The sequence below is a fragment of the Oncorhynchus clarkii genome, chromosome 9 (assembly GCF_045791955.1).
Source record: "Oncorhynchus clarkii lewisi isolate Uvic-CL-2024 chromosome 9, UVic_Ocla_1.0, whole genome shotgun sequence".
Lineage (NCBI taxonomy): Eukaryota > Metazoa > Chordata > Actinopteri > Salmoniformes > Salmonidae > Oncorhynchus > Oncorhynchus clarkii.
This window is the reverse complement of record NC_092155.1, coordinates 53,374,370-53,399,414: the sequence shown is the minus strand read 5'-3', so window position 1 is coordinate 53,399,414 and position 25,045 is coordinate 53,374,370. Positions and strand designations below refer to the sequence as shown.

The 25,045-nt window shown below is 41.2% G+C and overlaps 1 protein-coding gene across 1 annotated transcript in view; it reads left to right on the top strand.

Annotated features, from left to right (window-relative positions):
• The first annotated feature begins 22,371 nt into the window (after positions 1 to 22,371).
• The window catches only part of LOC139416532 (castor zinc finger 1), a 256,197-nt gene continuing 253,523 nt past the window's right edge, over positions 22,372 to 25,045 (top strand). Inside the window, exons 1-2 of the mRNA XM_071165248.1 lie at positions 22,372 to 22,568; positions 24,417 to 24,473. The gene's annotated coding sequence lies outside the window, so the exon portion shown is untranslated. The remainder of the gene's footprint in view (positions 22,569 to 24,416; positions 24,474 to 25,045) is intronic.

Genomic DNA, 25,045 nt, shown 5'->3' with positions numbered 1-25,045 from the left:
TTGACAGGGTATGAAGTGCTCCAATAGTCATACCTGGCAATGCTGCCCTGTTGACATTGTGAATCGGGTTTCCATATGTGTGGGACTGGTGTCAGGTGCTGGGGCTCAGAGCCTATTTCAGTGAGGAAATCTCAGGGATGCTCTTGGAACTGTTTCAGGTCCAAATGGACATCAGACGCAGAAGTAAGAAAGAAGCTGGAATGACCCGTATTCATAAAGCATCTCATAGTAGGAGTGCTGATCTATGATTCATTTTTGCTTCATAGATCATAAAAAGATTACATTGGCAAGGGTGGACCTTGCAGCACTCCTGCTCTGAGGCTGCGTTTAGACAGGGTGCCCAATTCTGATATTTTTTCCACTAATTGATCTTTTGACCAACCAGATCAGCTTTGAAAAATATCTGAAAAATATATCAGAATTGGACTGCCTGTGTAAACGCAGCCTTTATGAATATGGGTCCTGATGGCTAAGGATCAGACTCAGGTAATAGCACAGGTGAACACATCCCCTTAAATGGCAGTTGTTGTGAAGAGAAAATACCTCAAGAGCAGTGGCGGTTGGTGCCGTTTAAGATTAGGGAGTACAATATTTTATTTTATGAGCACGGCCTTATTTCTATTACAGCATATTGGACGACTGTCATTCATATTCAATTCAACCCAGCTCAATGTAGCCTGGGGCGGCAGGTAGCCTAGTGGATAGAGTGTTGGACTAGTAAAAAAAAGATTGCAAGATTGAATGCAAGAGCTGACAAAGTAAAAATCTGTCGTTCTGCCCCTGAACAAGGCAGTTAACCCACTATTCCTAGGCAATCATTGAAAATAAGAATTTGTTCTTAACTGACTTGCCTAGTAAAATAAAAAAATGTAACATCAATAGGTGTAGGCCACTACATGATACTCAGATTTTCCCTATAACCATCATGAGGTTGCTACAACCCCAGCGGAAATCTAATTAGCCTAATACAAAAACCCAAAAGGTGACAGAGCTAGAGCAGTGTTTATCAGACCATGAGACATCCCGAAAATCAGTCTTCCACAAGCGTCTTGGGACTCATCATTTTTATCAAATACTAGTTTCATATATTTTTTTATGACACTTCAAGGGGTCTTAAAATTCAAATTGCAAAATTATCATTGGTATGAACTTCTTAAAACAATTATATTTAGCTTAGTAGAACTTACACAATAATTATGACCGGTGGACGTCTTCCAACCTATCAGAGATATTGCAGCATGAACTGACATGTTGTCCACCCAATCAAAGGATCAGAGAATTAATCTAGTACTGAAAGCATCAACTACAGCTAGCTAGCACTGCAGTGCATAAAATGTGGTGAGAAGCTGACATAAAGAGTGAGAAAGTAAAATGTTCAAAAGTTTTGAATAAATGTATTTATTTAAAAATGAAAGAGAAGCAAGAGAGACAGAGAGAGATATTTCGTTGTATTTTTTAAACTTTCACTTTCATTTAGCTAGCAATTGCAGCTAGCTAGTTTAGCCTACTCAAACATCCGGCTCAAACAGAGAGGGATGCTACACTATGTATACAAAAGTATGTTGAAACCCCTTGAAATTAAGGGATTTGATTATTTCAGCCACACCCGTTGCTGACATGTGTATAAAACTAAGCACACAGCCATGCAATCTCCATAGACAAACATTGACAGTAGAATGGCTTTACTGAAGAGCTCAGTGACTTTCAACGTGGCACCGTCATAGGATGCCACATTTCCAACAAGTCAACACAATAACTCTTCGTTGGGAGCTTAATGAAATGGGTTTCCAGGGCCAAGCAGCCACACACAAGCCTAAGATCACAATGCACAATGCCAAGCGTCGGCTGGAGTGGTGTAAAGCTCGCCGCCTTTGGACTCTGTAGTAGTGGAAACGCGTTCTCTGGAGTGATGAATCACGCTTCACCATGTGGCAGTCCAACGGACGAATCTGGATTTGGCGGATGCCAGGAGAACGCTACCTGCCCGAATGCATAGTGCCAACTGTAAAGTTTGTTGGAGGAGGAATAATGGTCTGGGGCTGTTGTTCATAGTTAGGGCTGGGCCCGTTTGTTCTAGTTAGGACTGTTACCGTCTGGAAATTCGAGGCATTATCAAGTTCTTGTCGAATTGTGAATGAGAATGTCACTTTCTGACCTTAGTTCTGTGGTTATGTCTTTGTTTAGTATGGTCAGGACGTGAGTTGGGTGGGTTGTCTATGTTCCTTTTTCTATGATTTGGGATTTCTGTGTTTGGCCTGGTATGGTTTTCAATCAGAGGCAGCTGTATATCGTTGTCCCTGATTGAGAACCATACTTAGGTAGCCTGGTTTCACTTTTGAGTTGTGGGTGATTATTTTCCGTGTCAGTGTTTTTGCCACACGGGACTGTTTCGTTTGTTTCGTTCTTTCACTTTGTTATGTTGTATTTTGTAGTGTTCAGTTGTACATATTAAAATGGACACTTACCACGCTGCAAATTGGTCCGATATCTCTTACTCCTCGTCGGAAGAAGATGACGAGCGTTACAGAAGCACCCACCACTAAAGGACCAAGCAGCGTGGTAACGGGCAGCAGCAGCGATCTCAGGACTCCTGGACATGGGAGGAGATTCTGGACCCTGGGCACAGGCTGGAGAGTACCGCCGCCCCAAGGCAGAGCTGGAGGCAGCGAAAGCCGAGAGGCGGTGGTATGAGGAGGCAGCACGGCAGAGCGGTTGGAAGCCCGAGAGGCAGCCCCAAAAATGTATTGGGGGGGGGTCACACGGGGAGTGTGGCTAAGTCAGGTAGGAAACCTGTGCCAACTCCCCTTGCTTACCGTGGAGAGAGAGGGACCGGGCAGGCACCGTGTTATGCCATGAGGCGCACGGTGTCCCCGGTGCGCAGGCATAGCCCGGTGCGGTACATAGCAGCGCCTCGTATCGGCCGGGCTAGAGTGGGCATTGAGCCAGGTGCCATGAAGCCGGCTCAGCGCATCTGGTCTCCAGTGCGTCTCCTCGGGCCGGGGTACATGGCACCAGCCCTACGCATGGTGTCCCCGGTTCGCCAGCACAGCCCAGTGCGGGCTATTCCACCTCACTGCACTGGCCTGGCTACGGGGAGCATTCAGCCAGGTAGGGTTGGGCAGGCTCGGTGCTCGAGAGCTCCAGTGCGCCTTCACGGTCCGGTCTATCCGGTACCGCCTCCACGCACCAGCCCTCCGGTGGCAGCCCCCCCGCACCAAGCTGTCTCTCCGTCTCCTCCCTACAGGTGCTCCCGCCTGTTCAGTGCTGCCAGAGTCTTCCTCCTGCCCAGCGCTGCCAGAGTCTTCCTCCTGCCCAGCGCTGCCAGAGTCTCCCGTCTGTCCTGAGCTGCCAGAGTCTCCCGTCTGTCCTGAGCTGCCAGAGTCTCCCGTCTGTCATGAGCTGCCAGAGTCTCCTGTCTGTCCTGAGCTGCCAGAGTCTCCCGTCTGTCATGAGCTGCCAGAGTCTCCCGTCTGTCCTGAGCTGCCAGAGCCGCCCGTCTGTCCTGAGCTGCCAGAGTCTCCCGTATGTCCTGAGCTGCCAGAGTCGCCCGTCTGTCCTGAGCTGCCAGAGCCGCAGGTCAGTCAGGAGCTGCCAGAGCCGCCTGTCATTCAGGAGCTGCCAGAGCCCTCTGTCAGTCAGGAGTCTCCCGCCTGTCCGGTGCTGCCGGAATCTCCCGTTCGTCCGGTGCTGCCGGATCCTACCGTTCATTTGGGACGCCTGTCAGTCAGGAGCTGCCAGAGCCCTCTGTCAGCCAGGAGTCTCCCGCCTGTCCGGTGCTGCCGGAATCTCCCGTTCGTCCGGTGCTGCCGGATCCTACCGTCCATTTGGGACCCATTGCTAGGGTCCCCAGTCCGAGGTTGGCAGCGAGGGTCGCCGCTCTAAAGAGGCCACGGAGGCGGCTAAAGAGGCAAACAAAAACTATGGTGGAGTGGGGTCCACGGCCCACCCAGACCCTCCCCTATAGGTACAGGTTTTGCGGCCGGAGTCCGCACCTTGGGGGGGGGGGGGTACTGTCACGTTCTGACCTTAGTTCTCTGTTTATGTCTTTGTTTAGTATGGTCAGGACGTGAGTTGGGTGGGTTGTCTATGTTCCTTTTTCTATGGGATTTTATTTTCTATGGGATTTCTGGCAGTCCGATATCTCTTACTCCTCGCCGGAAGAAGAAGACGAGCGTTACAGAGAGACTGATGAAGTGTGTAAAGCCTGCGCAAAAAACAAAGCAGAGCTCATGCCTTTCATGCAACTTCAAATCATCATTAGAGTCACATCATGCAGCCTTCGTTTTTATCACAACTACAGTGACATAAATAACTCTAAATTAAGCATATAGGAGTACCTGTTTCTTTGTTAACCGCTCAACGCAGAATATGTGCATGTGCCCACTCCCTCAAATAATTTGAAGAAAATATCCTTTCTATTGTATTCAGCTATGTTGTATTCTTCATTAAAAAATATATAAAATAATGCCAGAGAATTCTAAGCAAATCTTGTCTGTTAAATTAACTATTGTAAGCCCATAGCCATACGGCATAGCCAGATCAGGACAACTCATGGTATGCTATTCTGTTCTTCTAAAATAGACAACATTTTCTTTAGACCCGTCTAAAATATATCATGAATTTTTTTCAAATGTAGAAGTTCCAAAGGTCTGTGTCAGTGGATGGTAGGCAATATGTGGAAGCCAGGAGATTCTAAATGTCTTTATGTTAATTAACGGTCAATTACGGTGAGACCAGCAGTTATTTGATTGACAATAACCAGCTGACAAAATTTCATGACCACCACAGCCCTAGTTCCAGCATACAATGACATTCTAGACGATTCTGTGCTTCCAACTTCGTGGCAACAGTTTGGGGAAGGCCTTTCCTGTGAAATGGTTTGTCAAGATCGGTGTGAAGAACTTGACTTGCCTGCACAGAGCCCTGACTTCAACCCCATCAAACACCTTTGGGATGAATTGGAACGCCGACTGCGAATCAGGCCTAATCGCCCAACATCAGTGCCCGACCTCACAAATGCTCTTGTGGCTGAATGAGACAAAGTCCCCGCAGCAATGTTCCAACATGTAGTGGAAAGCCTTCCCATAAGAGTGGAGGCTGTTGTAGCAGCAAATAGGGGACCAACTCCATATTAATGCCCATGATTTTGGAATGAGATGTTTGACGAGCAGGTGTCCACATACTTTTGGTCATGTAGTGTACAAACAGCATGATCATTTTGCTCGTTAATTCCTTCTCACATCTACACGCTCTCCTCCTCTCACATTTACCCTTTGCTTGTAGACTTCAGTGCACAACACATCAGCTGTCTGTGACCAGGCAACAAACACTTACAAGCCAAACCTTCATATCATAACCTCTACACACAGCCTACATTGTTGTCAGCATATTAGCTAACGTCATAGTCAACATAGCTACTAGAACTAATGCATTAGCAAACCCGCTACAATCATGCAGTACAGTGTACAGTCAGCAAGCAGTTTAGCAGTTACACCGCCGGGCCCCAGGTGGCAATAAATTAATAAAACCAAAAGCTTACCTTAACTTGGAAGACTTCTAGTGTTAGATATCCATAGCCAACTAGTTAACATAGCATCCCTTTCTGTTTGAGCAGGGTGTTTGAGTAGGCTAAACTAGCTAGCTGCATTTGCTAGCTAAGTAAGTGAAAGGGAAAAAAATACAACGAAATATAGCTAGTGCTCTCTCGCTCTCTATTGCTTCTTCTTCACTTTTGAAGAAATTCATTTGGAAGAAATTAAAACTGTTCAACAATTGTTTTCTTCCTCTTTGAGTCAACTACTCACCACATGTTATGCACTGCAGTGTTAGCTAGCTGTAGCTTATGCTTTCAGCACTAGATTCAATCTCTGATCCTTTGATTGGGAGGACAATATTTCAGTTGCTGCAAGAGCTCTGATAGGTTGAGAGGACATCTTATGGAAGTTGTCATAATGATTAATGTACCCAGAGGAGGACGGAAACTATCTTTCCTCCGGCTGCACCATGGCGCTACCATACAGAGTGCTGTTGAGGCTACTGTAGACCTTCATTACAAAACAGTGTGTTTTAATCAATTATTTGGTGACATATGAATATATTTAGTAAAGTTTTAATGTTTCATTATTTTTATTTTTATGAAATTCACCGAAGAAGGTGGTCCTCCCCTTCCTCCCCCGAAGAGCCTCCACTGTTCAAGAATACCTCAAGACAGTTACAAGGAGACCATTTTGGTATGGATTATAACATTCATTTACACACACTACCAATTGTCAAACAATCAGCCTGTTTGAAATGCACATTATACAAAGTAGGTGACCATCATGCACTAATGCACACAGATACATGCTTGTTACTCTGTTCTGCAGATATAGGGTCGAGTTGTATGAAGTCTCAAACAAGTTGTTATTGAGCAGTGAATTAACGTCACATAATTTATTTGATGCCAGGTGAGTTTATTCATTTAAAAAGAATAAGGAGACAATTTCAACAGAACAGTAGCATAAACGTGGTATACTTGAGAGCTAGTATTAGGTAGCACTGTTTCTTATTTAATCATTCGTTTCAGAATGTTTTTAATTCAGACACTCAAAATGACATTAAAAAAGTAAAGGTTCTCAGAAATAAAATGATGTATAGCAGTATAGCAAGTAGCAGAGCAATTCAATCGTCATTTCTGATTTAGGTCAAAAATCATTTCCATAAATATTCCATCAGAACAGAAAGAATAAAGGATTTGCACAAATGTTAGATAAGGTCACGTGTTGGCTTTCTTTCTTTGCTAGAATTGCTTTTTGACGAGAGTGAAACATCAAGATCTAAGACAAAAAAAATTAACTCTCCCTTTAATGCTCTCTCTTAGCTGCCATTCTAAGCAGCTGAGGTTATAAAAGGGTTAAATTTCTTGGAAGCTTGTCCTGCATGCTACCCAATTGAATGGCAAGCTCTGTGGCTCCAAAACAGCCTGTGCGGAAATAAAACAATATATAGAAATGCACAATAGTGGGATTTAATTTTCCTACTACCATCCATTTATATAATACATCAAATGAAGCCCAAATTAATTTGTACCCAGGCTCTAAAGTAACAATGTAATCTCAGTGCTGTAGCACAGTTGCAAATGGATTTCTGTCTCTTGTAATTTTATAAGAAACACTCTGGGGGTCACCTTAAAAGATGTCGCTATTTTTTAAAGCCAAAACTATCCTGTGGCCTGTCAGCAGAAGGAATGTCGGCGATGCAATCTGTTTTGTGCCATCGATTTGTCTGGTATTGCGTCTTGTCACATGGTCGGGCTGTTAGGTCCACTGGTATTGGCAGAGATGACTAATTTTATACCCAGATGTCCATAATAAAGTTGGAGTATCTGCTTACTTGTGCTCAATCTAGTCCTTTCGAACTTCCTGACTGGTGCAGAATGATTTGAACCCTGCTAAATGTTAAAGGAACTACATTACATAGCACAGCATGAATGGAGGAGATGGGCTCAGCAGAATATGATGATCTTTCTATTAGTAGGCCTATCCCCTGGTATGCATTTAAATTTAAATTTTAGTTATTTAGCAGACGCTCTTATCCAGAGTGACTTAGATGAGCAATTAGGGGTTATGTGCCTTGCTCAAGGACACATCAACAGATTTTTCACCTAGTCAGCTCAGGGATTCAAACCAGCGACCTTTCGGCTACTGGCCCCATTCTCTTAACCGCTAGGCTATCTGCCACCTAGCCCAATGCACACTAATGAGTAAATTTGCTATTTAACGAAACCGATAGCCTCTGCCTTTTCTATTAGTTGACTACAGCCTCTCGCACATGATGCTGTCAACATAAAAAAGTTTGTTCATGTAGAATGCATATTCAGAGTGTAATTTATAGGGAGCAATATAAAGGCATACATGGTCAAATAATTGTAAGACCGAAGAAAAAGTTGATAGTTGACCCCATCCAAAAAAGCCACTTTTGGTCAAAACGGGTAAAGCATATATATGTATTTTGCTCTTTGTGTGCCTGCCTATATACACACACACACACACACACACACACACACACACACACACACACACACACACACACACACACACACACACACACACACACACACACGCACACACATCTAGGATTATAAAACACAAAAAGTGATACACAAGCATGAAAAGGTCAGAAACTTTTTTCCCATTTCTAAATGGGACAATCATCTGACACTGTGCGTCACCCAGCACCTGTCAGGCTATCCCTCAGTACTGAGAGCTCCCCCACTGCCATAATATATTGCCCCTTATACTACAAATCCACTCAGCATTTTCCAAAATCTTTCATACGTCACATGATCTTACCCAAATACCCAGAGGGCCATAACTCAGTACACAACCCCCCCTTCCTGGACCACCCCGTTTTGCCTCCTTTTGGGAGCAAAGCTCACTATTTAACCTTTGTGGAATGGAGGAAGCTCATGTATTTATTTTTTCAAACAACAACAAAAGACTCTTGTCATCCGTAGAGGTCACTTTGGATATACAATGCGCCATGATTTAAGGTGTGTTTTAAGGAACACAGGCGGTTCAGACCGAGTAGCTGCCAGAAAGGGCAGTTTGGGGACATTGTGTTCATGATGTAGCCTAAAATAGAGAGGTAGATCAAGAAGAAATGCCCCTCCAACCCCTCATATGATAGTCCAAATCACCACATCCTCCCTCAACTCGTTGCCCACCAAGCAACCCGATCAGATGGCTTGTTAATTTCCTCATTTCAGAGTTTTATGGATTTTCCAGTTGCTGCTCTGTTCATAAACAAGCATTTCAGCTGACCCCCCCCTCTCCCCGCGCCTCTTTGGACGTCAGCGTTTTCTCTGAAGGAGGAATCTCCAGCCCTGAAAGTTTATAAATAAGCCTTCTATCAAGTTCCACAACAGGTGTGACCTCTCCGTGTCCTAAAACTGAACACTTTCAGTGTGTGCTATCTCAAAAGCGGGCAAAGGGATCAACTATTTACTGCCATAATACATAGAAACATTGTTCAGGCACTGAGGTCACCTAAAATACACTGCACGTGCATTAGGTTGTTTTAGAAATAAAGTTGCCCTTTTGCAAGAGCCTGCCTTTTTTTGCGAGAGCCTGCCCTCTAAATTTTTGACACAGTATTAGAACGCTATGCCAACATAGCAGCTGTAGCAGAGACAGACAGTCATGTAGAGTTCTGTCCCTACCAGGGGAGTTTGGGATATTCGACTGGGCTTTCAAGGATACCCCTATATCAGTTGATATATCAGTTGATATAGGCCCAATAGCCCTCATCACAACAAAATGTACAGAACTCAGCCCATGTCTCTTCAATGAACAACCAATCACACAATGTGTGGAAGTAGGATAGTGGGTCAGGACAGTTTGTGCCGTACCGCCTTCTTTTCAACAACTACATTACACATTTTGCAAGAACTTAAATTAGCTTTGGTTAAAGTCAAACATTTGATTAGATAATACAATGATGTTACATAAAGTGTCATTATGGTGGATCATCATTTATTATCTGTCCTGAAAATGTTGGTGAACAAAGTTATTGTATGTCAAATGATGTTGACATGTACTGTCATTAACCCCTAGAAGATGGAGACTCTCCTTAAGAGTCCAGTTTCTTTCAAGGTTTTTTTTACGTAAGTAACTTAAATGGAACCTTCTCCTGATGGTTACACTTAGCCTGCCCCTAGGGGGTGGTGCATGGCCTATACACTGTAGACCTGGGTGATTTGGTAAGCATTCATTCAGTGCCAGAAAAAAATAAATGTAAAAAAAATGTAAACTTTTTATAACCGAGTTTGTTTGTAAATATAAACTGAGAAACAAGGGATTATGCGTAATGTTGGGTAAAATGTGCTCCTCCATGTTACTCCCATGTCCTTAAATGTTCCTTGTCTCTGTCCCTAACCGGTGTCAACTGAGAGCTGGCTTTTTGAACGGGGAGCAGGTGAGCAAAGAATGAAAGCTTGCTGGATTACTTTACATTATTCAGATGTCTCCATTGCACCCCATGATGACTTGATGAGACATGCCAAATAGTGACCTCTCCCCCAATATGCATACAAGCGCACCCACACGTACACACAAACACACGCACGCATGCACACGCACGCGCAAAAGCACACACAAACACACATGCACCTGAGTGTGCAAATGCACATGCATACAACCACAACAACAACAACAACAACAATATGACCGTACACTCATCCCTGTTGATTGAGTCAAGCCACGGAGGGATGTTAGATCTGGGTCAACCTGCACGGGGTCAACACCAGCGGGTAATAAAGCTAGTCAAGTTTAATGTGTATGTGGCTCTTGTCACAGATAAGCAGCTGAAACAGCTATTGGTGTAGGAGTGGGAAAGATAGAGACAAACAAGTGCAAGAGGCACAGAGTACCCTTTGTCCCAGCCCTCGACATTAAAGAGTGTCAAAAGCTAATAAATATTTCAGAATTAGGTGTGTGTCAGGGGCAGGGCCCACTCTATCGGCCGTCTGCTCTCTTTACTCTCCGAGGGGGAACAGGTGCAGGCGCATGAAAGAAGATTTCATTTCTAAAATAGCATTTAGCATTTTAGCCCTTCTGGAGACCCTCTCTGGGAGAAATGATCATGTAATCATACACCGAGCTGGCTGAAAACTTCTATAGTTGATCCTCAGAGACATATGGTGGCTTAAGCAGAGAGGGGGAGAGTAGGAGAGCACTAGGAGGAACGGTTGAGGGGGATAAAAAAAAACAAAAGGATTAGGACATTTTTTTTCTTCAAAGATGGGAAGCACATTTCAGGCAACATTGCGTAAATGACGTCTATGTTTCATAAGTTTGAACATCAAAGAACAGCGCAGTAGAGCTTAGTAGAGTACAGCACAGCACAGAGCTGTACAGTACAGTACAGAACAGTAGAGTACAGTACAGTACAGTACAGTACAGTACAGTACAGTACAGTAAAGTGAAGTACAAACATAGTGTACTCAACTCTAGTATGCTCTACTGAACTGTATAGTGAAATATACTCTACTCAACTTTTTTTAAACGTTACTGTACTGTAATCTACAGTGCTTAGCAAACTTTTAGAAAAAAAAGGTATTTGGCCATAGACAACAACAGACTTTCAGCATGCTTATTGGGAAAGGCAGTCAACATGCTTGGCACTGATACTAATGACTGATGATTGGCTGAAAGAAATTGATAGGAAGAAGATTGTGGGAGCTGTTTTGTTAGACTTCAGTGCAGCTTTTGATATCATTGATCATAACCTATTGATGAAAAAAAGCAGGTGTTATGGATTTGCATGTCTTATCATGGATTGAGAGTAAACTATTTAATAGAACACAGAGTGATTTCTCTAATGGAAATTCAGAGTGTGGTGGCTTGGGCCATTATTGTTTTTTGTTTTTACTAATGACCTTCTACTGACCTTGAATAAAGCCTGTGTGTGTATGTACACTGACGACCGAACAGTATACATGTCGGCTATGACAGTAAAATAAATAACTGACCCCCTTAACATAGAGCTACAGTCAGTTTTACACTGGGTAACTAGCTGGTGCTAAATATCTCAAAAACGAAAAGCATTGTTTTTGGGACAAATCACTCGTGCAACGCTAAACTTCATTTAGATCTATTATTGAATAATGTGGCGAAACACATAGACTCATTGGCTGCTAAAATTGGAAGAGGTCTGTCCACGATAAGGTGTTGGTCTGCTCTCTTGACATCTAAGTCGACCAGACAGGTCCTACAGGCCCTAGTTTTGTTGTACCTGGACTACTGCCCAGTTGTGTGGTCATGTGCGGCAAAGAAGGACATAGATAAATTGCAGTTGGTCCAGAACAGAGCAGCACGTGTTGCACTTAATGTACACGGAGGGCGAATGTCAGTTACATGCATTTCAGTCTCTCCAGGCTCAAAGTTGAGGAGAGATTGACTGCAGCACTATGGGTCTTTGTGCGAGGTGTTGATGTGTTGACGGTACCGAACTGTCTGTTCAAGCAGTTGGCACACAGTTCGTACACTCATCGGTATCGCACAAGACATGCAATTAGAGGTCTCTTCACAGTCCCCAGGTCCAGAACAGAGGCTGGGAAACACACAGTATTAAATAGAGCCATGACTACATGGAACTCTCTGCCACCCCAGGTAACTCAAGCTAGTAATAAAATCAGATTCAAAAAACATAAAAATAACACCTTAAGGCACACCAGGGACTGTGAAGAGACACAGACATTTTTAGATACTTTGAATTGTAATTTGCATTGTATTATGTATTGTATTATGCAGGTGGGTGGCCTTTCACGAGCCTTGGCTTGTGTGAGCAGGAACGGCTCATAGGGCAGGAGCTATCTCCTGTTTCTGAAGCGTGACGCAGAGGCAGGAGATGATGTAGTATTATGTAGTGTTATGTATATTATGTTTATTATGTATACTATGTATTTGATGTATTTTGTTGTTTTGTTTCCTGTTTGGACCCCAGGAATAGTAGCCTCTGCATTGGCAGCGGTTAATATGAGATCTCAACAAACACTACTGTTACTACTGTACTCTACTGTACTGTGCTGTACTGAATTATACTATATTCAAAGGGAGAGAGAGAGGGGGATGGGTTGTTCAGACTGTTTTCACACTTTCTTTCACCACCAGACGACAGAAAGAGAATGAATACAGTTGTGAGAACATAAGAATATGCCAGCGGAAGAGAGGACTGTAGGTGTTTGGTAACAGAATGATGGCACAAACAGCACAAACCGTCCTTCTGTTACCAAACCTGGCATCTGCTCTGTTCTTCAACTAAACGTGTTTATGTAAAATGTTCAGTGGGAAATTGTTAAAAGTAGTCCTTGTGCATACATAGAGTTGTATGGTTTGTTTAACTTTGCAATCGTTGGTTTTTGTTTGACATGCATTTTAAAGTGAAAAATTGGAGTCTCAGTTTCACTCTGTTATCGTGGAACTGCCCATATGGCAAACACTTCAGCCATCACTGAAAGCAAATACACCCTTCCTGATATTTTACAGTCGGCAGGTTTTAAAGCACGTGAATATATTTAAAATATCTAATATACATGCTAGATTGATAGGCTTATTTTACAAATCGGAGGACCATTTGTCTTGGAACCACCACTTCAGTCCAGTCAGTCCAATTTAAAGGGGCTATACATAACTTTTACCTCTGGGGGTGCCCTTGAGCCTAAAGGGGTCCCCTAAATGGACAGAAATATTGTCCAGAAATGACCTCAATAGAAAGAGAGGGACAGGCAGCTTTAAGCAATGCAGTATGTGCCACTAAAATGAGACAAACTAGATACAACAGGGCCAGGGGTCTTCAATACCTTTTGCAAAGAGAGGGTTGCGTACATCAAGACAACAAAATAGTTATGTGGTCTCTTGCTCTATCCTGCTTTGCGAATTAAGTGTTGTGGTATTAAGACTAATATCTTTGACATTGTCTTGTGATGGCTCTGTTTAGAGGGCTCTGTTTATTTTCATCATTAGAGGAGTGTGCTGTCTCTTGAACAAGCGGGTCGAGCTTGCACTCGCGAGCCTCTGCGTCTTGTTTTTGAGTTTTTCCATTCGAGTCATCAAATGCTGCTCGCACATAATGAGAGATGTGGCAATTAATTTTCTTTTAATCAAGGTCGAAATGAAGTAAATTGGTGCAGCCCGGCGAGCCCTCATTTTCTATTTTTTGCAGTGATGCAAAACAAATAGGATAAAATTATGGCCCTCCTCACCTTCTGTAATTATAAAGCGTGAACGATCAGAGGGAGATGATATGTGATATACTATACCTCCAACTCTCCCTCTCTCCCCCAGAGATCAGATTTCAGCTCTTTTGAAACAGATGACCATGTTTTCCTTCCTTGCTTCCCTAATTCGTCTGTTCTTTTCTCCCTCTGCTTCGGTTACAGACAGAGGGAGCAGCTCAACATGACATTGACTGCTGTGTTGTTCTAATGCCTTTCAAATCTTATTAAAGGCCCAATGCAGTCATTTTTATATCAATATCAAATAATTTCTGCGTAAGAATTAAGTACCCTGCTGTAATAGTTTTCCATTAAAATGGGCAAAAATGGCTTTTTACCCCCCCCCCCATAATTCTCAAGCAAGAACTTTGCTAGGGATGTCTGGGAGTGGTCTGAGTGGGGAGGGCAAAACTGAAAACTAGCTGTTATTGGCAGAGAGGTTTGGAACTCTCTTTGTTATTGGTCTATTAACATGGTTCCAATATGTACTGGACATTATTTTTCTTGGATCTTTGTCCAGCTATGTGAAAAGTTTGGATGTGTGTAAAACCCCTACAGAGTCTGCGTTGTTTTAATATAATATGCCCACGGGAAGCAATTATGGTGCCTGTAAGTATATTTAGTCATAGCCTATTTAAAACAAGTTGTTTAGTTTTTGTTTAGAATTTGATTCGAAACATTCGCTCTCTTTTTAGTGAATTTGCTTATTGACAACATTTGACATGTCCATGCTCAGCCATAATGCAATTTACAGTAGGCCTAGCCCCTATAGTGTGAATGCTATGTATATATTTCCACATTGACGGCATGCAATTACTGCAAACAGGTTCAAGTTAGCATATTTAGGAAAGACGAGATAGGTCTAAATGTATTTATTTTGTTTTTGTAAGATATTTAAACTATAATGGACTAACATTGGAATTGGAGTTGATTCCAAAGCAATACATAAAAGACTGTAAATACACAACTTGAAGCAACCACATATTTAGCCATGGAGCACGTTCTGATTGGCCAGTGAGGGGCCAAGCCTGGATACACCCACAACTTGTTTATTAATCAAAACCCAGCAACTGCGCTGATAATTGTGCTTGTGAAAATATCAAAAATATTTCTGACACTCCCCCAAACCTCTCGCGCTACCGCCCAGCAGTTAGATGGACCATTGCGTTAGGTTTGTTCAACTAGAACCCTTAGTTTCATCACAAAAAAGGTTTGATGATGTAATCTTTGTTTAGTGTCTTTTTGATTCTATTAAAGAAAATGATGCATTTGAGACATGGGACTTTTGCCTCTGTTGTTTGTTCAGGGTTTTGATTTTGTGATACTGTAATGCTCAAAGAGGGCCCCACAACTCCATTTCCTCTTGGAAGTGATTGAGGAAGTAACCACCTACCTCTTATTGTCCACTAGTTAAGAATGTAAGTACTGTAAATTGAGAAAACACATTGCCACGGACAAAAGCACCAAAACATTGCATTTAACATGTGCATTGTTTCCTTTCACCTGTTTTCACGCTTTAGAGAAGCACTGTTCAAGGCTGCATTTTTAACAGAGACCGTCATTTTTCAGCGTTGTCGTGAGAACTGTGCGAAAATCCCAAAAGTTTTCATAGTGAGAGTAACTCTCTGGCTAAGGAATCCACAGCTCCTGCCCTCTGTTGCTCATGTTGCGTGCATCTGTCACACCAAATGTGTCTTGGCGCAGCCTTAACCATGAGGTGGATGTGCAGTGTTGAAATGCATATAACAAAAACATATACAAAGGCTTCATAGAGCATTAGCGCTTAAGTCAGCACTGTTAGGTGGATCCGGCAACAGCTGTCCAATCTGCTATTCCCTTACCCCTCCCCAATATCCCCCATCACCTTTCAAAAGTGCTCCCTGTTTACCATACATAGGCAGCTGCCACCGCTGTTAACTTCCAGAAGACAGCCGCCTGCTAGAGGACATTTGTACATGTCTTTATCTAATTAAGGTGAATGCCAGTTCCCTGGCCTCCCATGCAATGTGACTGGAAATAACAGTCGACCTTGATCAGGCTCTTGCCAGTGGAGAGCCAGGAAGCGTGTGGAGGGCATGTGTCTTAATTGATCAAAATGTAACTTTTGCCAAGCAAAGTTGCCCCTTGTCTCATAAGACATTTCACGTCTCTACGACTTCAAAACAATTGTCAAATGTTATTGAGGCGGAGAGACAGTGAAATTCTAGGTTAAATGTCTTAAACTATCTCAGGGCTCTGTAACTTGACATAGCTCATGCAACCTTTGTTGTGAATTGACCCAAATTAGTGGTACAATGGCTCTCTACTCTCTCTGAATGGAGCAATTTAGTCCTACTATATCACAATTTGCACCTTTAGTCAATAGTATTGATGAGCATAAACCATGGTGGAAAGTTAGATATCAACATTTAGAGATACAATGTCACCTGGTTCATGTTCATTAGGCACCAAACAGAAGAAAACAAACAAACAAACAGCAAGGCATACTAGGACTTGTCCAATGAGAAGCGCTCATTTTCAGTCTTCTTTGCGTAATGTTTTAAAACATTTTCCGCTGTGTGCCCTAATGAACATGACCCAGGCAGTGGTAGAAAAAGTACCCAATTTTCATACTTGAGTAAAAGTAAAGATACCATAATATAAAATGACTAAAGTAAAAGTCACCCAGTAAAATACTACTTGAGTAAAAGTCTAAAAGTATTTGGTTTTAGATATACTTAAGTATCAAAAATAAATTGCTAAAATATACTTAAGTATCAAAAGTAAAAGTATAAAACGAATTCCTTAAATTAAGCAAATCAGACAGGCAACATAAAAAAAAAATGTTTTATGGATAGCCAGGGGCACACCAACACACAGACATAATTTACAAACTAAGCATTTGTTTTTAGTGAGTCCGCCAGATCAGAGGCAGTAGGGATGATAAGAGATGATTTGGACAATTTTCCTGTCCTGCTAAGCATTCAAAATGTAACTTGTACTTTTGAGTGTCAGGGGAACATTTATGGAGTAAAAAGTACATTATGCTCTTTAGGAATGTAGTGAAGTAAAAGTAAAAGTTGTCAAAAAATATAAATAGTAAAGTAACTACATAAGTAGTACTTTAGACCACTCCTCAGGACTGGCTAGTTTAATCTGTAGGCCTAAACTTCATCCTATCAGTTATCCTCAGGAGCAATATCATGTAAGCTATTGTATGATCACAAGAAGGGTAGGAAAAAAAGAGAAAGCTCTTTTGGATGGTTTAGCAAAACAGTTTTTTTCAAACCTTGTCCTACCATATGATTAGTTTTTAATGTATTATAATTAGTGGTGGCGAAAGAGGAGGAGTCAGTAGGGCAGGGGTGTGTTGGCTACACCCTAGAGAGCAGACCTTATGAATCAATGGCTGGTGATAAATGTACTGGGTCATTACTGAATCAAGTGATCTGCAGAATAATCTATAGATTTTTTGGTCTTCCTTAGTGTACTTCTTTATTATTCTGCATCGCAGTATTGCAACGTCAGGGGGAAGCCTTGATGGATGGCTGGGTTCTCCCTCTGCAGTGCACTGACCATGGGGATATGTTTAGGACTGTACGCAAAAAAAACAACCCAAGGCTCTTGGACTGTTAAAAATTCACTCACCTGTTTGTTTCTTACAAACACAAAAATTACTTTATTCTGATGTTTTGCTCTAATACAGTGGGATGTGCCTATATATATCACACATGGGATGCTATTTTAATCTTAAAATGTTAGCTTATTGTGTGTTATTTTTATTCAATGTTAAAATACAAGTTGATGTACTCTAATACAGCAGTCTTAACATAACATTTAAGGTTAACATTTGAAGTGACCCACTGGACACACACTGGTTGAATCAAAGTTGTTTCCATGTCATTTCAATTACATTACGTTGAACCAACGTGGAATAGATGTTGAATTGATGTCTGTGCCCATTGGGGAGGAACTGTCTTGATGGCACCAGCAGTAATGCACTGTATGGCCACATTAAGCATGTAGGGTATGTAACAATATCCAGCCAACGATAATAGGATGTGGACTTGAACTATGAACATGTCTTTAATATTTATAAAAGACTACAATTCAAAACTGCATTTATTTCACTTGAATCACTTAAAGTGATAAAGGCTATCAATTTATTGAGAGAGGTTTAAATGTAAGTTATTAAACACCTTTAATACCCCCCAAAAGGCATAAGGTGAAAGTAGTGGTGGGGAATTATTCAGGTTATCCTAACCGCAAGTTGAATTTAGTGAAATCCCTAGTTTTCCTCTAGTTAAAGAGATAATGTTTTCAAGCCTAACTTGCCTGGAATCGCAGCTAGTAGAGCTAGGCCACAAAGTGTGAGTTTACAAATCCTTGCAGGCTAAACCCTACAATGAGCCTAGAGATCAAAACACTACCAACCTGTTAAGTTGACTGTGCTATTGATCCTCTAGATTCTTTATTATGTAGAACAGGGTGCATCACAAAACTGCTAATTGGCAATAATCTGTTTGTCAATAGTTCACAAGACTGCAGAATTTAGATAAGGAAAAGTTCAGGTTTAAAATACATTATCATAGCTCTTCTATTCCTATGGGCTTTGATCCTGGAATACCTTCAAGTTGTCTCATGCTCAGAATATTTTACAGAATAATGACACATGGATGGTAGAGAGAGAGGATGGAGAGGGGAGGTGAATGTTTTGCTTTTGAAAGTAATAGGTGATTGTGTGTTAAATTAAATAAATCAGACATTTTTCCAATTATAATCATTTTCAACCAAATGAATGAAACATATTGATCAGAATGGATTAACCTGATGCCAACCCCCCCCCCCCTTTTTTTAAATTATAGTTTGCAAAAAGATAACCTTTCATGCCTAGATGCTTTGTCATTACTTCCATGCCACTAATACTCTATCTACTATGTAGTAGACAAAGGCTATACCATGGCCCTATCCTAACACACAAAGTAGGGTATATCATGTTGATCTGAACATGACATTGAAATGGAAGCTTATTTTTGCCCATGTGGTCAATATAGGCTTCTCTAATTATCCAAGTAAGAAAGCGGCCACCCCACCTCTGTTTTGGTAAAAAGCTGAGGGATGGGCCTGGAGAAATGTAACCACTCTCAGATTAATAGACAGAGCTATGGGTGCAAGGAATGACCAGCCATGATATCAAAATGATAGTTTTTACCGTGTTTTGAGGCTGTAATGGGTGTTTACATTTACATATATTTGGGGTTCTGATGGGGTCCGACATTGAACTAAGCTCATGAGGCATTTACAGTGCATTCAGAAAGTATTCATATCCCTTAACTTATTCTACATTTCGTTGTGTTACAGCCTGAATTCAAAATGGATTAAAGATTGTTTTCATCACCCATCTACACACAATACCCCATAATGAAGAGAAAACATGTTTTTAGACATTTTTGCACATTTATTGAAAATTAAATACAGAAATATCTCATTTATATATGTATTCACACCCCCAATACTTCGTAGAAGCACATTTGGCAGCGATTACAGCTGTGAGTTTTTTGGGGTAAATCTAAGAGCTTTGCACACCTGGATTGTACAATATTTGCCCATAATTATTTTGAAAATTCTTCAAGCTCTGTCAAGTTGATTGTTGATAATTGCTAGACAACCATTTTCAAGTCATGCCATAGATTTTCAAGATGATATACAGTACCAGTCAAAGTTTGTTCAGTCTGCTTTCCAACAGACAGTGGGAGACAAAATCACCTTTGAGCATGAAAATAACCAAAACATAATAACAAATCTACACTGGAGTTTCTTACCAAGACAACATTGAATGTTCCTGAGTGGTCTAGTTACAGCTTTGAATTACAGTACCAGTCAAAAGTTTGGACACACCTACCTACTCTTTATTTTTTTTACTATTTTCTACATTGAATAATAGAATAACAGTGAAGACATCAAAACTATGAAAAAGCACATATGGAATCATGTAGTAACCAAAAAAGTGTTAAACAAATCAAAATACATTTTATATTTGAGATTCTTCAAAGTAGCCACCCTTTTACTTGATGACAGATTTGCACACACTTGGCATTCTCTCAACCAGCTTCACCTGGAATGCTTTTCCAACAGTCTTGAAGGATTTCCCACATATGCTGAGTACTTGTAGGATGTTTTTCCTTCACCTGCGGTACAACTCATCCCAAACCATCTCAACTGGGTTGAGGTTGGGTGATTGTGGAGGCCAGGTCATCTGATGCAGCACTCCATCACTCTCCTTCTTGGTCAAATAGCCCTTACACAGCCTGAAGGTGTGTTGGGTAATTGTCCTGTTGAAAACAAATGATAGTCCCACTAAGCGCAAACTAGATGGGATGGCGTATCGCTGCAGAATGCTGTAGTAGCCATGCTGGTTAAGGTTTGCCTTAAATTCTAAATAAATCACAGACAGTGTCACCAGCAAAGCACCCCCACACCATCACACCTCCTCCTCCATGCTTCACGGTGGGAACCACACATGCGGAGATCATCCGTTCAACAACTCTGAGTCTCACAAAGACATGGCGGTTGGAACCAAAAATCTCAAATTTGGATGCAGACCAAAGGACAGATGTCCACCTGTCTAATGTATACTGCTCGTGTTTCTTGGCCCATGCAAGTCTCTTCTTCTTATTGGTGTCCTTTAATAGTGCTTTCTTTGCAGAAATTCGACCATGAAGGCATGATTCACGCAGTCTCCAATGAACAGTTGATGTTGAGATGTTCTGTTACTTGAACTCTGTGAAGCATTTATTTGGGATGCAATCTGAGGTGCAGTTAACTCTAATAAAAGTATCCTCTGCAAGTAACTCTGGGTCTTCCTTTCCTGTGGCAGTCCTCATGAGAGTCAGTTTCATCATATCGCTTGATGGTTTTAACGACTGCATTTGAAGAAACTTTCAATGTTCTTAAAATATTCTCGGATTGACTGAGCTTCTTGTCTTAAAGTAATGATGGACTGATGTTTCTCTTTGCTTATTTGAGCTATTCTTGCCATAATATGGACTTTGTATTTTACCAAATAGGGCTAGCTTCTGTATACCACCCCTACCTTGTCACAACACAACTGATTGTCTCAAATGCATTAAGGAAAGAAATTCCACAAATTAACTTTTAACAATGCACACTTGTTAATTGAAATGCATTCCAGGTACTTCATGAAGCTGGTTGAGAGAATGGCAAGAGTGTGGCTACTTCGAAAAATCTCAAGTATAATTTTATTTGTTTAACACTTTTTTGGTTACTTCATGATTCCACATGTGTTATTTCATATTTTTGATGTCTTCACTATTATTCTACAATGTAGAAATAGTAAAAATAAAGAAAAAGCCTTGAATGAGTAGGTGTGTCCAAACTTTTGACTGGTACTGTAAGTCAAAACTGTAACTAGACCACTCAGGAACATTCAAAGTTGTCTTGGTAGATTTGGGTTTTAGGTTATTTTCCTGCTGAAATTTGATTTTGTCTCCCACTGTCTGTTGGACAGCAGACTGAACCAGGTTTTTCTCTAGGATTTTGCCTGTGCTTATAGCTGTATTTTGTTTATTTTTAGAAGAAAAAAAATCCTTAGTCCTTGCTTTCCCATAAAATTACCACCACCATGCTTAAAAATATGAAGTGGTACTCAATGATGTGTTGTGTTGGTTGCAAACAGGATGCATGCTTTGGAATATTTTCACTCTCTCATTTAGGTTTGTTTTGTGGAGTAACTACAATGCCATTTTTATCATATCACAACCATTAAGCTCTGTAACTGTTTTAAAATGAACATTGGCCTCATGGTGAATTCCCTGAGCAGTTTCCTTCCTCTCCGCCAACTGAGTTAGGAAGGACGCCTCTATCTTTGTAGTGACTGGGTGTATTGATACACCATTCAAAGTGTAATTAATAACTTCACCATGCGCAAAGGGATATTCAGCTTCTACCTTTTTTTCCACACATTTACTAATCGGTGCCCTTCTTTGCGATGCATTGAAAAACCTCCAAGGTCTGTGGTTGAATCTGTTCTTGAAATCCACTACTCGATTGAGGGACCTTACCTTACCTTATGTGTGATGTACAGTGATGAGGTAGTCATTCCACAATCATGTTAACCACATACATACAACTTATTATGCAATTTATTTAAAAGCACATTTTTACTCTTGAACTTATTTAGGCTTGCCATAACAAAGCGGCAGCTTCAATTTTTTTTATAATAAAACTAAATAATTCTACAAACAAAATTCCACTTTAACATTATGGAATATTGTGTGTAGATCAGTGACACAACATCTCACATTTTAAATGCAGGCTGTAACACAACAAAATGTGGAAAAAGTGTGAATACTTCCTTAAGTCACATTATAAGTTAGGCCAATATTCTTCAATAATTAATATATATTATACATGTATAAAAAGTCCAGAAATGGATGTAGCAACTAAGCATTCAAGTTTTAATGTGGCCCTTTTCTTGAAGAACAGTTTACTACACTAGAGCGACAACTATGATTTCTAAAGCCTGTCAGGCTGAAATAGAGAATGACATCAGGATTCCGTTCCAGCTTTTCCAACCGACAATTGCTACCGAGAAATTCAATTAAGGACTCCTCTTCCCACTTCGAGCCGGTCTCCAGGGCAGATCTTCCGGGCAACTCGCCCCATGTAAGAAATTGGAAAATGCAACAATAAAACAAGAAAAACTGAAAAAAGGTGCCAACTTTGATCAAGCATGCTCTCTCACAGTCCACCCTAAACACACATACCCCTTAGTTGGAATTGGAAAGTCACCGAAAGACAGCGAAGTAGCCTACAGGTAAGAGTTTTCATTTTCACCTCACTATTTTTGCATTTCCAAAGATATCACTTAAAACGCTGAGCAACATCAAAGTAGCCTACTATTTTCGGCGTCGCTGTCTTTGACGCCTGTAGACTACCTGCCATTCGGCATGAAAATACTCTCAAAATGATACCTTTAGCAGACGAATGGTTTAACGGTGAACAGCTTGCTTCTACAGTGTAGCCCCTACCTCAGCGCGCGAGCTGGCGGACAGGAGCAGACGAGCGACTCATAGGTAGGCTGCTGTGCTTTTGACAGTGTCGAGCTGGGCTTTCCAAAACTTTAAAACAGACCGCTGTCAAATTCCAAACTTTCGGAAAGACTAAAAGATAACAATGTTGTCCACCATTCAATTGCCAAGTCAACTTTCTTGTGACTGTTTATTTACGCCATCTCTATCGCACTGCCAAAATATACAACAGAGATGGCTTCTTCATTCTTTTTCATTATAGGTCAACCAACAAGAAAATAACACAGCATCAGTGGCATAGCGCAGGTTCGAGGGGTCCTCGCACGGTCGAGCAAACCCCCCCCCCCCCCCCCCCCACAAGAAAAAATATATTAATAAAAACATTTTTTGCCATGGGGCAGAGGGAAGAATGTGCAGTTTTATAGCTAATCTCGTGCTATTTTAAACATTCTGCCATATCTTTGAGAGAAAATGTTGCTTATTTAGAGCTAATTTCCTGCTATTTTTTTTCATGGCTTATGACGCGTTCATATGCTGTCTGGTGGGCGGACCTCCAGGGCTACTGTATTTATCAAACTAGTAGGCCTAGCAACAATGCATGGAAAAGCATTCCATATTCGATGGCAATGCAACAAAATGCCAAAGTTAAGCATGCATTTGATGAGGGTTGTCTTATCTTATCCACCCCATTGTATAATGATTAGCCTACAATGTTGCCATTATGTGTCTGCATTTTTTGTTTGACTTTGTAGGCAAAAAACCCAACAAAGCCTCACATCGTATTGCCAACTCACAGGCACACATATCCCACCCTTTGCCTTATTAAGTTGTTGAAGCGGCACATGACACACACACACACACACACACACACACACACACACACACACACACACACACACACACACACACACACACACACACACACACACACACACACACACACACACACACACACACACACAATCTACACTCTTCATAGCACATAAAATAAGACATCAGCCACATAGTGGTATTCAGTCCTGGAAGAGGAGATTCGTTATTACTTGTATGGCTAGAATAAACACGATTTCTCATCTTATAGTTAGTAGGTTTCTTTTACATTCAAAATGTTTGCCATTTAGAAGACACTTTTATCCAAAGTGACTTAATGATACGTGCATACATTTTTTGTATGGGTGGTCCTGGGAATTGAACCCACAATCTTGGCTTTGCAAGCACCATGCTCTACCAACTCAGCCATACAGAATCACTTATGGTATGATTTTTGCTCAAATATCAATGAACTGATCAGTACAATAAGCCAAGGAATATGGTGGATAATACTGTATTTACGTTAAGTCTTTACCTCATTTTCCTAGCATTGTTTCAATGATATCTTTGCATATGCCAGTGTGTATGTTACGTGTAAATTATCCCCATACAGAGAGACTAGAGAAAAGATCACTGGTACTTTAAACCCAGGAGTTCTCATATTCTCGCCGGATCTTTCTCCTTTGCTAATTATTGTGTTGTTTTCAGGGCAAATATGTCATATCCATGGCGACCAGGCAGGTTAATTGTCTTTCGCGTGCAAGGCTCCCATAAGTAATTAATTACCCTTTTTTTTTTCTTCTCCCCTGTCTTTGGTTAAACAGATCATTCAAGGGAAGCCATCTCCCATATTAAAAATGCCAGTGGTATTAGCGCACAAGGTAAACATGAAACTTTTTTTCCTTCTCGTCAAGCATTGGGGATGTTGGTTTTATATTTTATTCTGTGTGTTTTATACACATGCCATATGTGTATGTGTATCGGTATGGTTTCATTGTGCGTATCAAGCTTCACTATGGACCAGTACTGTAAATGCAATAGGTTTCCCATACTATCTCCCATACTAACTCAACAGATGAGTTTAGATGCTGTTATGATGTAGGCCAATTTGTTATGAAGCTAGGGAAAACACTTCACTATGGACCAGTACTGTAAATGCAATAGGTTTCCCATACTATCTCCCATACTAACTCAACAGATGAGTTTAGATGCTGTTATGATGTAGGCCAATTTGTTATGAAGCTAGGGAAAACACTTCACTATCCTTGTTACCAACATATTTCAGTGAAGCAGTTTATTAAGCACATGTTGAGGAATATTATATAGTAAGTTTTGTCTTAAATGATTACAACAGTAAGCTCTCGCCAGATAAAAAGGTAAGGTACGTCAGCTTCTTACAATGGCATAGTTTGAAACTCCAAAGGAAAGTTTATGCTGTTTAGTGGTTCGATGG